This window comes from Scyliorhinus torazame, chromosome 4 (genome assembly GCF_047496885.1).
Source record: "Scyliorhinus torazame isolate Kashiwa2021f chromosome 4, sScyTor2.1, whole genome shotgun sequence".
Taxonomy (NCBI): Eukaryota; Metazoa; Chordata; class Chondrichthyes; order Carcharhiniformes; family Scyliorhinidae; genus Scyliorhinus; species Scyliorhinus torazame.
This window is the reverse complement of record NC_092710.1, coordinates 228,416,243-228,427,636: the sequence shown is the minus strand read 5'-3', so window position 1 is coordinate 228,427,636 and position 11,394 is coordinate 228,416,243.

Here is an 11,394-nt window from a genome sequence, read left to right as displayed (position 1 = left end):
TTCCAATGCCTGCCGATTTTCCTGCCAAAGGATTTTATAAAGAGATTGAAGGAATGATTTCCTCGTTCATATGGGGGAGGGAAGGTGGCCAGAGTTAGAAAGGTGCTACTACAGAGAGGAAGGCAGGCAGGGTGTTTGGGTCTTCCAAACCTGATGTATTATTACTGGGTGATGAATGTGGAGAAGGTGCGGAGCTGGGTTAGAGGGATTGATTCCCAGTGGGTCAGAATGGACGAGAGTTTGTGTAGGGGGTTGGGATTGAAGGCGCTAGCAACAGCGCCGCTCCTGACAGCCCCAGGGAAACACTCAAGGAGTCCGGTAGTAACAGCTTTGTTGCGAATTTGGAGGCAGTTTCGCCAACACTTCGGTTTGGGGGCAGGGTGAAGGGTAATGTCGATTCAGGGGAACCATAGATTTGAGCCAGGGAAGTGAGATGGAAATTTTCGGAGATGGGAGGAGAAAGGAATTAGGGCACTAAAAGATTTGTTTCTTGTGGGTTAGTTTGCAGGATTGAAGGAGCTGGGAGCAAAGTATGGGCTGGAGCAGGGGGAAATATTTAGATGCATGCAGGTTCAAGACTTTGCCAGGAAGGAGATACAGAGCTTCCCGGTGGAGCCAGCCTCCACATTGCTGGAGGAGGTGCTAACGACAGGGGAATGGAGAAGGGGATAGTGTCGGCGGTTTATTGGGCTATTTTGGAAGAGGTGAAGGCACTGCTGGTAGGGATCAAGGCAAAGTGGGAGGAAGAGTTGGGAGAGGGTATGGAGGATGGGTTCTGTTGTGAGGTGCTCCAGAGAGTGAACGCCTCCACCTCGTGCGCAAGGTCGAGGCTGATACAGCTGAAGGTGGTATATAGAGCACACCTCACAAGAGCGAGGATGAGACGGCTCTTTGAGGGGGTAGAAGATGTGTGTGAACGTTGCAGAGTGGGGGCACCGCGAACCACGTTCATATGTTTTGATCCTGTCCAAAGCTGGAGGATTACTGGAAGGAGATTTTTGGGTAATCTCTAAAGTGGTGCACGTGAAACTGGACCCAGGCTCTCGGGGGGCCATTTTCGGTGTGTCAGACCAGCCAGGGTTGGAAACTGGTGCAGGGGCAGATGTTGTAGCCTTCGCCTCGTTGATCGCCCGAAGGTGGATCCTGCTGGGATGGAGATCAACCTCTCCACCCTGTGCCCTGGCGTGGCAGGGGGGCCTGCTGGAATTCTTAACTCTTGAGCAGGTTAAGTTTGAACTGAGGGGAAGGATGGAGGGATTCTACAATTCATGGGCCTTATTCATTATGCACTTTCAAGAATTGGATTACATCGAACATTAGTGTGGGGGTTGGAAGGGTTGAGGGGGAGAGGGGCTGTATGTGTTAATGGTGACTATGGGTGATTCCTGATTCCTTTTTGTTATTTATTTATGTTAAAATGTGGGCTGCTGTTTTGGGGTTTGGTGGGAGGATAGGATTGTTGTTATTGATATGGGGATTGACATTGTATTCGTTACTGATTATTGTTTACTGTTGGTAGGTGTAAATCTGGGAGAAAATGTGAAAAAGGAGGAGAATAAAAATATATTTTTTCAAAATTAATTCAGCTAACCAGCACACCTTTGGACTATGGAAGGAAACCAGAGCATTCAGAGGAAACTCACGCAGACACGGGGAGAACATGCAGACTCCACACAGACAGTAACCCAAGTGGGAATTGAACCTGTGACTCTGGCACTGTGAAGCAACAATGCTAACCACTGTGCTACCGTGCCACCCAGTATTGTCCAAGTGTTCTTGTTAAATTAGTTATTTTGTTGACTGAGCCCAATACATTGTCAAAATTGCAGCTATTATCCTGCTTAATAAATCACATAACATGGTGAATGCCTGCAGCCATGACATATTCATTATTCATATGTGCATCAAAACACTGCAAATTCAAAATCGTTCTTAGTTTCATTATATTTTTGTGCAATTAGCAACAATGTAAGGAAAGCAGAACAGGGAAGTGCTACTGAATTCCTGGAAAGTGGCAAACTAATCTCACAAATTTACAGTGCTGCTGATTACCTGGTATTATTATTCTGACACATTCACTCTGAATAAAGCAGAGTTAACATCAAGTATTACTTGCATTTACACCACACTTGAAATTTCCATTCTCCCATTCTCTTTGTCTCCGACATATACATTCTGACTGTGCCATCTCCCTCAACTAAGGATCTCCCCCACCTCACCCCCCTATCCGCCACACCACCACCACCACTGTGGTTGATAGAGCCCTTGATTATGTAGGGGCATCAATTTGGAGGAAGGTATCATCTGGAGGATGAGGAAATGCTCACTGGGCTAAATCGCTGGCTTTTAAAGCACACCAAGGCAGGCCAGCAGCACGGTTCAATTCCCGTACCAGTCTCTCTGAACAGGTGCCGGAATGTGGCGACTAGGGGCTTTTCACAGTAACTTCATTTGAAGCCTACTTGTGACAATAAGCGATTTTCATTTCATTTCATTTTCAAATATCCCAGAGAGGAAAGAAGGTTGATCCAGGCATTGAAGGAGTAGATCTCAGGGATGGCAGCAGGTTGCAGGCCTGGAGCGAGCAATTGGAGGCCTAAGATTAGGGGTACCACAGATCTTGGGGGAGGTCAGAAGCCTCAGAAGGAGTAATCGGAGGGGTTGAATTTGAAATCTTGGTGGTGGGATTGTGTGTGAGGCCGGAGATTTGGGAAAGAGCTTGGAAGCCGGGAGGGGGTTTTGAGGCTGGGGGCACAGTCCAGAGGTCTGGGATGAGAGTTGGCTGCCTGGAAAGGGAGGGTCGTTGTGACTGTGGAAGGTCAGACAGTTTGTCAGAAGGCTGAGTGCAGTATCTGACAGCAGGGGATTGCCCAAGCAAGTATGCTGGATCCAGGAGGTAGGATCTTCCTGGATCCGGCAGGCCTCACCTAAATGTTGCTGTTGGGTAGGCCATCCATGCTTAAACATGAAAAGTAGAACAACAATGAGACTCAAAGCATTATTATAATATTTAAAGTGCTCACTAGCCTTCTTGATGACCTGCTCACATATGACTCATTTTGGAGCTGGAGCTGAAGGTGGATTTACTGTGGAGCATCCACGATGCTGAGGATGTCATGGATAGTATGCTCAGTCAGATGGTCACACCGCAGGTGTGGATTGGACAGGCAGAAAGGGCATGGGTGACCACCAGGCAGAAAGGGCATGGGTGACCACCAGGCAGAGTCGAGGAAGACATATAGTTCAGGAGCCCCTGTGGCCATCCCCCTTTCTAACGGATAAGGGGCGGGATTATCCCCTACCCGGCGGGGCGGGGGGTCCCGGCAGGACGGAGTGGCGTGAACCACTCTGGCGTCGGGCCACCTCAAAGGGGTGGAATCCTCCCACCTTCAGGGGCCAGGCCTGCCCCTGAGTGGTTGGTGCCCTGCCGGCCGGCGGGAAGGGGGCTTGGTGCCACGCCAACCGGCGCCGAAGGGCCTCCGCCGGCGCGAGTCAGCGCATGCATGGGAGCGCCAGCGTGTGCTGGCGTCATCCCCGCGCATGTGCAGAGGGATTCGCTTCCCCACCGGAAATGGCAAAGGACCACGGCCTCCGGTGCGGAACAATAGAGTGTCCCCACGGCACAAAACTTTCCGCGGATCGGTGGGCCCCGACCGGGGGCCAGGCCACCGTGGGGCACCTCCCAGGGCCAGATCCCCCCGCGACCCCCCAGGAACCCCGGAGCCCACCCGCGCCGCCAGGCCCCGCCGGTAAGGGACCTACACCAATTTATGCCGGTGGGACCGGTAAAGAATGGGCGGGACTTCAGCCCATCGCGGGCCGGAGAATTTGGTCAGCCCCGGGGCCCGTTGAGTCATGCCAGACCCGCCATTCTCCAAGGCGGGCGCCGCGACTCACGCCGGGGCAATTTTGGGGGGGCGGGAGAATTAGGAGGACGGCGGGGGCGGGATTCACGCCGGCCCCGGCGATTCTCCCCCCCAGTGAGGGGTCGGAGAATCCCACCCATACTGTTTTGGATACTGTTGGGGGAGATGACTAGATGTCTGTGCAGGGGAAAGATTTGGCAGCCAACTTCAGGGCACCATAGTTGGGTCTGCTGCACAAGAGGGGAGGAGGAAAAATGGCAGGGTTATAATGGTAGGGGATTCAATTGTAAGCGGAACAGACAGGCGTTTCTATGGCTGCAAAATAGACTACAGTATGTTGCCTGCTGCCAAGATCAGGAATGTCACTCAACTGCTGCAGGGCATACTGAAGGGAGAGGGAAAATAGATATTGTGGTCCAAACTGGTACCAATGATATAGGCAGAATTAAAGGAGCTAGGAAGTAAATTTTTAAAAAGGACCCAGAAGGTAGTAGTCTCTGGGTTACATCTGGTGTCACGCGAGTAAATATAGAAATAGGAGGTTGATCCAGATGGATGCATGGCTGGTGAGATGGTGCAGAAGGAAGGGCTTTAGATTTCTGAGACATTGGGACCGTTTTGGGGGATGGTGGGACTTGTACAAGGTGGACTGGTTGCACCTGAACTGAAATGGACCAACGTCCTTTCAGGAGGTTTGCTAGAGCTGTTGGGGAAGGTTTAAACTAACTTTAATTAGAAGAAATAGCAAGTGAGTCAGGAAAACACAAGTTTGAGACCAGTTAAATCATAATGTTGGTTGGGATTTAGTTTAATGCAAGGAGTCTGACGAACAAGGCAGATGATTTGAGGGCACAAATTAAAACATAGCGGTTTGATGTCATTGCTGTCACTGAGATATGGTTGAGAGAGGGGCAGGATTGGCAGCTCAATATTCCAGGATATACGATCTTCAGGTGAGACAGGGAAGGAGGTAAAAGTAGAGGGGGTGTTGCAATTTTGATCAGGGAATCAATTACAGCAGTAAGGAGGGACAACATCTTTGAAGGCTCTTCAAATCAAGCTGCATGGGTAGAACTTTAAAAGTAAAAAGGAACAATCACATTGCTGGGAGGGTTTTATAGGCCCCCTAACAGTCCGAGAGAAATAGGAGATTGTAGGCAAATTTGAGAGAAGTGTAAAAGTAATAGGGTGGTGGTAGTGGGAGACTTCAACTTCCCCAATATTAACTGGGGTAGTCATAGTGTGAAAGGCTTAGAGGGAGCAGAATTCTTAAAATGTGTACAGGAGAACTTTTTAAGCTGGTACATGGAAGGTCCTGTAAGAGTGGGGGCTGTTCGGGACTTAATTTTCGCTAACCAAACAGGGCAAGTGGTTGAAGTATCAGTGGGGGAGCATTTTGCAGACAGCGATCATAACTCCGTTAGTTTCAAGATTGGTATGGAAAAGGGCAAGAATGGGCCTGAAATCAAAGTTTTGAACTGGGGGAAGGCTGAATTTACTCAGATCAGATATGAACTTTGATTCTCCATTCCTTCACGCCAGCGGGATTCTCTGTTCCTGGTGCAATGAACAGAGATTTTGCTGAGCGCCAAATTATTAGTCCTCAATGGCAATGGTACCTGTCCATGATTTGGCCAAAGTGGATTGGGAGCAGACAATTTAAGGTAAATCTGTGACAGAACAGTGGGACGTTTAAAAGAAAGAAATAGGGAGAGTTCCAACAAAGAAAAAGGATGGGACCAACAAATTCAGCGAATGCTTGTTATCTAAGGATATCCCTGGATATCTAAGGATACAGGGATATATATGGGAGGGTATGGTGGCACAGTGGTTAGCACTGTTGCTTCACAATGCCAGGAACCTAGGCTCAATTTCCGGCTTGGGTCACTGTCTGTGCAGAATCTGTACATTCTCCCTGTGTCTGCGTGGGTTTCCTTCGGGAGCTCTGGTTTCCTCCCACAAGTCCCGAACAACGTGCTGTTAGGCAATTTGGACATTCTGAATTCTCCCTCTGTGTACCCGAACAGGTGCCGGAATGTGGTGACGAGGGGCTTTTCACAGTAACTTCGTTGCAGAGTTAATGTAAGCCTACTTGTGACAATAAAGATTATTTTTTAAAAATATACAGCATTGGATGAAAAGAAAAAGGGAGATTTATGGCAGATATCGAGGGCTCAAAACAGCAGAAGCCCTAGAGGCATTTGGAGAGGCAGAGATTAATCAAGAACAGTCAGCATGGTTAAGGGGAGGTCATGTCTGACCAACTTGATTGAATTTTTCGAAGCGGTGCCCAGGTATGTAGGTGAGAGCAATGCATTTGACGCAGTCTGCTTGGACTTCAGCAAGGCTTTTGATAAGGTCCCACATGGGAGACTAATAGCGAATGTAAGAGCCCATGGGAGCCAAGGAAATTTGGCAAATTATTCCAGAATTGGTTGAGTGACAATAAGTAGAGAGTGATGGTCGCAGGTATTTTACTGACTGGAAGCCTGTATCCAGCGGTGTCCCGCATGTAATGATATGTATATAGACAAGTTAGTGATGGGTTAATTATTGCATCTCAGTGTAATTTAAACACCAGAGGGCACCACCAGTTCCCAGTATAAATATCAGACCTCAAGGAATGCTGGGTAGTTAGCAAAGGAGAAAGCCTGAGGAGCAGATTAGATTAGAGAGAGTTAACACGAGAATACCAATAGTGAATACTAGATTATTGATTACTGCTAGACAGAAACAAAATGATTTCATTATTAATTATAGCTCAGGAGGATGTGCAAACTTCATTTAATGAATTGTTATCCAATAAATTAGTTTTGTTTCATTCTAATGATTGATGGTTTGTTTGTCATCAACTCAATGAAAATGAAATGAAATGAAATGAAAATCGCTTATTGAATTTAGTAAAATCAGATATGAACTCAACAGACCATTCTGGATCAAAAGTCAAAAAACAACGACATATTACCACCAAAGCATTGGGGCCCTTGCTGTTTGTGGTTTATATAAATGATTTAGACATGAATGTAAGAGGGTTGCATCCTGCACTCCTGACCTGCCCGATTCCATTGCGGGGGTGGGCATCTCATACATTCCTCTGCAATTTACATGCAGTTGGGACAGCTTCTCGAGGACCCATGGTTCACAGTTCCTCAGAGGAGTAGTGAACCATAGTCTGTATTCGGGATGCTTTCAAACAATATATTTAAAAGATCTTACCCATGCCCCTCATACCCTCCATGCCATCTCCATGTCCCTATGCCAACTCCATATACGCGATGCCCCTTCCATGGCACTCACCTAATATGCACCATGTGGAAAACCAGTCAGCCATACAATAATATTGGCAAATCTTGAAATATGCACAAGAAAAAAATATTTAAAATCTGCTTTAAAAAAACCTGCTGCTCTCACAACCTTATAAATGTCTCATTCAGACATTGCCATTTAAAGTGTCAATAACAGAAGCCTGATCTCACTTCACGCCTCTTAATCTTGTCTAAATAGAGGTGCAGACATTGAAAAAAATCAAAGAAAGAATAACGAATTATAAATTCATAAAGGTGGGGCAGCACAGTGGTGCAGTGGTGATGCGACCATCAATTCACTCGAAGACACGTGGAGAAGTAAACCGTGGTTTTAATCAGCTTAGAACTGAGCCTGCCTGTGACCGGTACAACACTGAAGGCGGCCCTGCAGGTCGGCAGCTCTTATACATCCTGTAAAGGGGATGGAGCCATGGGCGGAGCGCGTACATGCCCCAACATATCCCCTGTGGGTGAAGCCACACAATGGCCCATAGGTAGAGCCCACAGGGTTAATAACATAACACAGTGCACTGGTGAATTATCAGTCATTATACATTCACCACAAATGGTTAGCACTGCACATTAGGGCGCCGAGGACCCGGGTTCGATCCCGCCCCTGGTCACTGTCCGTGTGGAGTTTGCACGTTCTCCCTGTGTCTGCGTGGGTCTCATCCCCACAACCCAAAGATGTGCAGGGTAGGTGAATTGGCCACGTTAAATTGCCCCTCAATTGGAAAAAAAAGAATTGGGTACTCTAAATTTTATATTAAAAAATAAATAAACTCATAAAGATGTCAATGAATCTGAGCAAACATTCCCCTGCCACCTGCCTCAGCTGAGCTGATTCCATTAGTGAGCTTTGGAGCTCAAACAAGCACTCATAATGAAGCAATCCACAAAACAAATGAGTGGCCATCTATTTATGTTCATGTGGGACCAAATGGGAGCGCATGGAGGGTAATTGGAGGCCATTGACATGGAATGGGGGCCATGGAGGGGGCATGCAGAGTGGGTGGAGGGGGGATGACGAGTTGTGAGGGAGGAGGACTGATGTGTTGGGTGCTCTGGATCCGTGGAACACATACAGGCCACCAACACTTAAAATAGTGCAACACTATTTTATTAAGTTAGAAACTGTTGAACATACTTTCACTGTGGGTTAACACAATGTTAGATTAAACTAAAGACCTATGCCTGTCCTAACCAGTCTATGCACTCAGCACATGGTGAGGATCTGTGCTGGAAGCTGTAAGCTCTGTCCTTGTAGGAGGCTGCATCCCGAATGAGCGGGAACTCTGATGCCCCCTGTCTTTATAGTGAGTGTGCTCTAACTGGTGATTGGCTGCGGTGTTGTGTGTGTTGATTGGTCTTGCTGTGTGTCCATCAGTGTGTGTGTCTGCACCATGATATACTGGTGTATATTATGACATCCCCACTTTTATAAAAAAATGTATGTGTGTGGCAAGAAATAATGTATAGTGAGAATGTTCCTAACTACGTGTGGGGTGCGAAGACATATTTACAGGAGTACGTACATGAGAACTAAGCTATTTACATGGGAAGGTGCCTGGTGCAGAGAAGCAGTATGCAACACGAATAACGAGATCAACACTATATACAAACCAGGGAAACGATCAAACAAAGCAACAAAACAATTCAGAGAGTCTATAAGTCCGCAAAGTTCATAAAGTAAGTCTCTGAGGTGGGCAACGTATTCTGGTTGACCGTAAGGGTGGCACACCACTCATTGTCTGGATCGATGCTGTATACCGATAGAGGCTGGATTCTTTGCTTCGGGGAAACCCTGTTTTTTGGAACGATACCGACTCGAAAAGGCTACTTCGGGTCCTCGGTGTCAATATCGGGTAGTAGGTCCGCATCGGACTCGGTGACCGTGGGTTGAATGGCCCGGACATTCCTGCGAGGCTGGCCGGAGCGATACGAATTGGCAGGCCGAGCTGATCTGCATAAAGCAGCATAGTGGCTAAGTTTGCCACATCTCAGGCATTGTCGGGATTTGGCAGGACATTGCCGCTTTAAGTGGGCGGGGCCACAGTTGCCGCACGTTGTAGCGTCAGTACGATCACTGCGCCACCGCGCATGGGCGGTGCGGCCGTACGTGGTGCGCGCCTGCGCAGTACGTTCGTCGACATCGACGTCCCCTCGTTCAGTGCGCACAAGCGTGGGAGTCTGCGAAAAGCGGGCGAAATGGCCGCCCTCATCAAGGCTGAGGCCCTGGAGTTGCTCGTTTGCTTGGACCCATTCTGCCTCGTGGGGACCTTGCCGCGCCGTTTCAGCTGCTTGGATGTGGGAATACCAACTAGTGGCGCGTTTGTGTAGCACGCAGGTCTCGATGGCGGTCGCTAGGGTGAGCTGCTGTACCTTGAGGAGCTGCTGGCGTAGGGGGTCCGACTGAACACCGAAAACGATCTGGTCACATATCATGGAGTCGGAGATGGGCCCATAATTACAAGACTGCGCAAGGATGCGGTAGTGGGTGAGAAAGGACTGGAAAGGTTCATCCTTACCCTGCAAACGCTGTTGGAATACATAGCGCTCGAAACTTTCATTCACCTCTATGTTGCAGTGTGTGTCAAACTTGAGGAGGACCGTCTTGAATTTTGATTTATCTTCATCATCAGCAAAGGTGAGAGAATTGAAAATGTGGATGGCATGTTCCCCGGCCGTGGATAGGAAGAGAGCGATCTTCCTGGTGTCTGAGGCATCTTCCCGGTCTGTGGCTTCCAGGTAGAGCTGGAAGCGTTGTTTGAATATCTTCCAGTTGACCCCTAGGTTACCGGTGATGCGGAGCGGCGGCGGGTGGACGCTGTCCATTTTGCAGGATGACTGTATGCTGGTGGAAGGCAGATCACTTGTAGGTAGGTCTAAGAAGTTCTAATATCCCTCAACTCCTGGTATCATGATGTGTTGGGTGCTCTGGATCCGTGGAACACATACAGGCCACCAACACTTAAAATAGTGTTGCACTATTTTATTAAGTTAGAAACTGTTGAACATATTTTCACTGTGGGTTAACACGATTTTAGATTAAACTAAAGACCTATGCCTGTCCGAACCAGTCTATGCACTCAGCACATGGTGAGGATCTGTGCAGTAAGCTGTAAGCTCTGACCTTGTAGGAGGCTGCATCCCAAATGAGCGGGAACTTTGATGCCCTCTGTCTTTATAGTGAGTGTGCTCTAACTGGTGATTGGCTGCGGTGTTGTGTGTGTTGATTGGTCTTGCTGTGTGTCCATCAGTGTGTGTATCTGCACCATGATATACTGGTGTATATTATGACTAGGACTAGCTGGCCCAACAACCATGAATATGACTGAGCTGAAGTCGCAGAGAACTGAGGCTGGCCTTCTAACCAGTCTGCTTTGGCACTCACCTGTCTCCTTGGCTGCATCCAAATGGCTCCCGAGGTCAGCAGGCCCAACTCGATCTCAGACCTGCCATCCCAGAGTGAAAATAGTGCAAAATAAAAGCCTTATCTCACTTCACGGGCATCATTCTCCGACCCCCCGCCGGGTCGGAGAATCGCCGGGGGCTGGCGTGAATCCCGCCCCCGCCGGTTGCCGAAGTTGCCGGCACCGGAGATTCGCCGGGGGCGGGAATCGCGCCGCGCCGGTTGGCGGGCCCCCCCGCTCGATTCTCCGGCCCGGATGGGCCGAAGTCCCGCCGATAAATTGCCTGTCCCGCCGGCGTGGATTAAACCACCTTTTATATGGCGGGACAAGGTGGCGTGAGCGGGCTCCGGGGTCCTGGGGGGGGCGCGGGGCGATCTGGCCCCGGGGGGGTGCCCCCACGGTGGCCTGGCCCGCGATCGGGGCCCACCGATCCGCGGGCGGGCCTGTGCCGTGGGGGCACTCTTTCCCTTCCGCCTCCACCACGGTCTCCACCATGGCGGAGGCGGAAGAGACTCCCTCCACTGCGCATGTGTGGGAAACTGTCAGCGGCCGCTGACGCTCCCGCGCTTGCGCCGCCTGGGGATGTCATTTCCGCGCCAGCTGGCGGGGCAACAAAGGCCGTTTCCGCCAGCTGGCGGGGCAGAAATTCCTCCGGCGCCGGCCTAGCCCCTCAATGTTGGGGCTCGGCCCCCAAAGATGCTGAGCATTCTGCACCTTTGGGGCGGCGCGATGCCCGTCTGATTGGCGCCGTTTTGGGCGACAGTCGGCTGACATCGCGCCGTTTCGGGAGAATTTCGCCCCCGTCTCTTA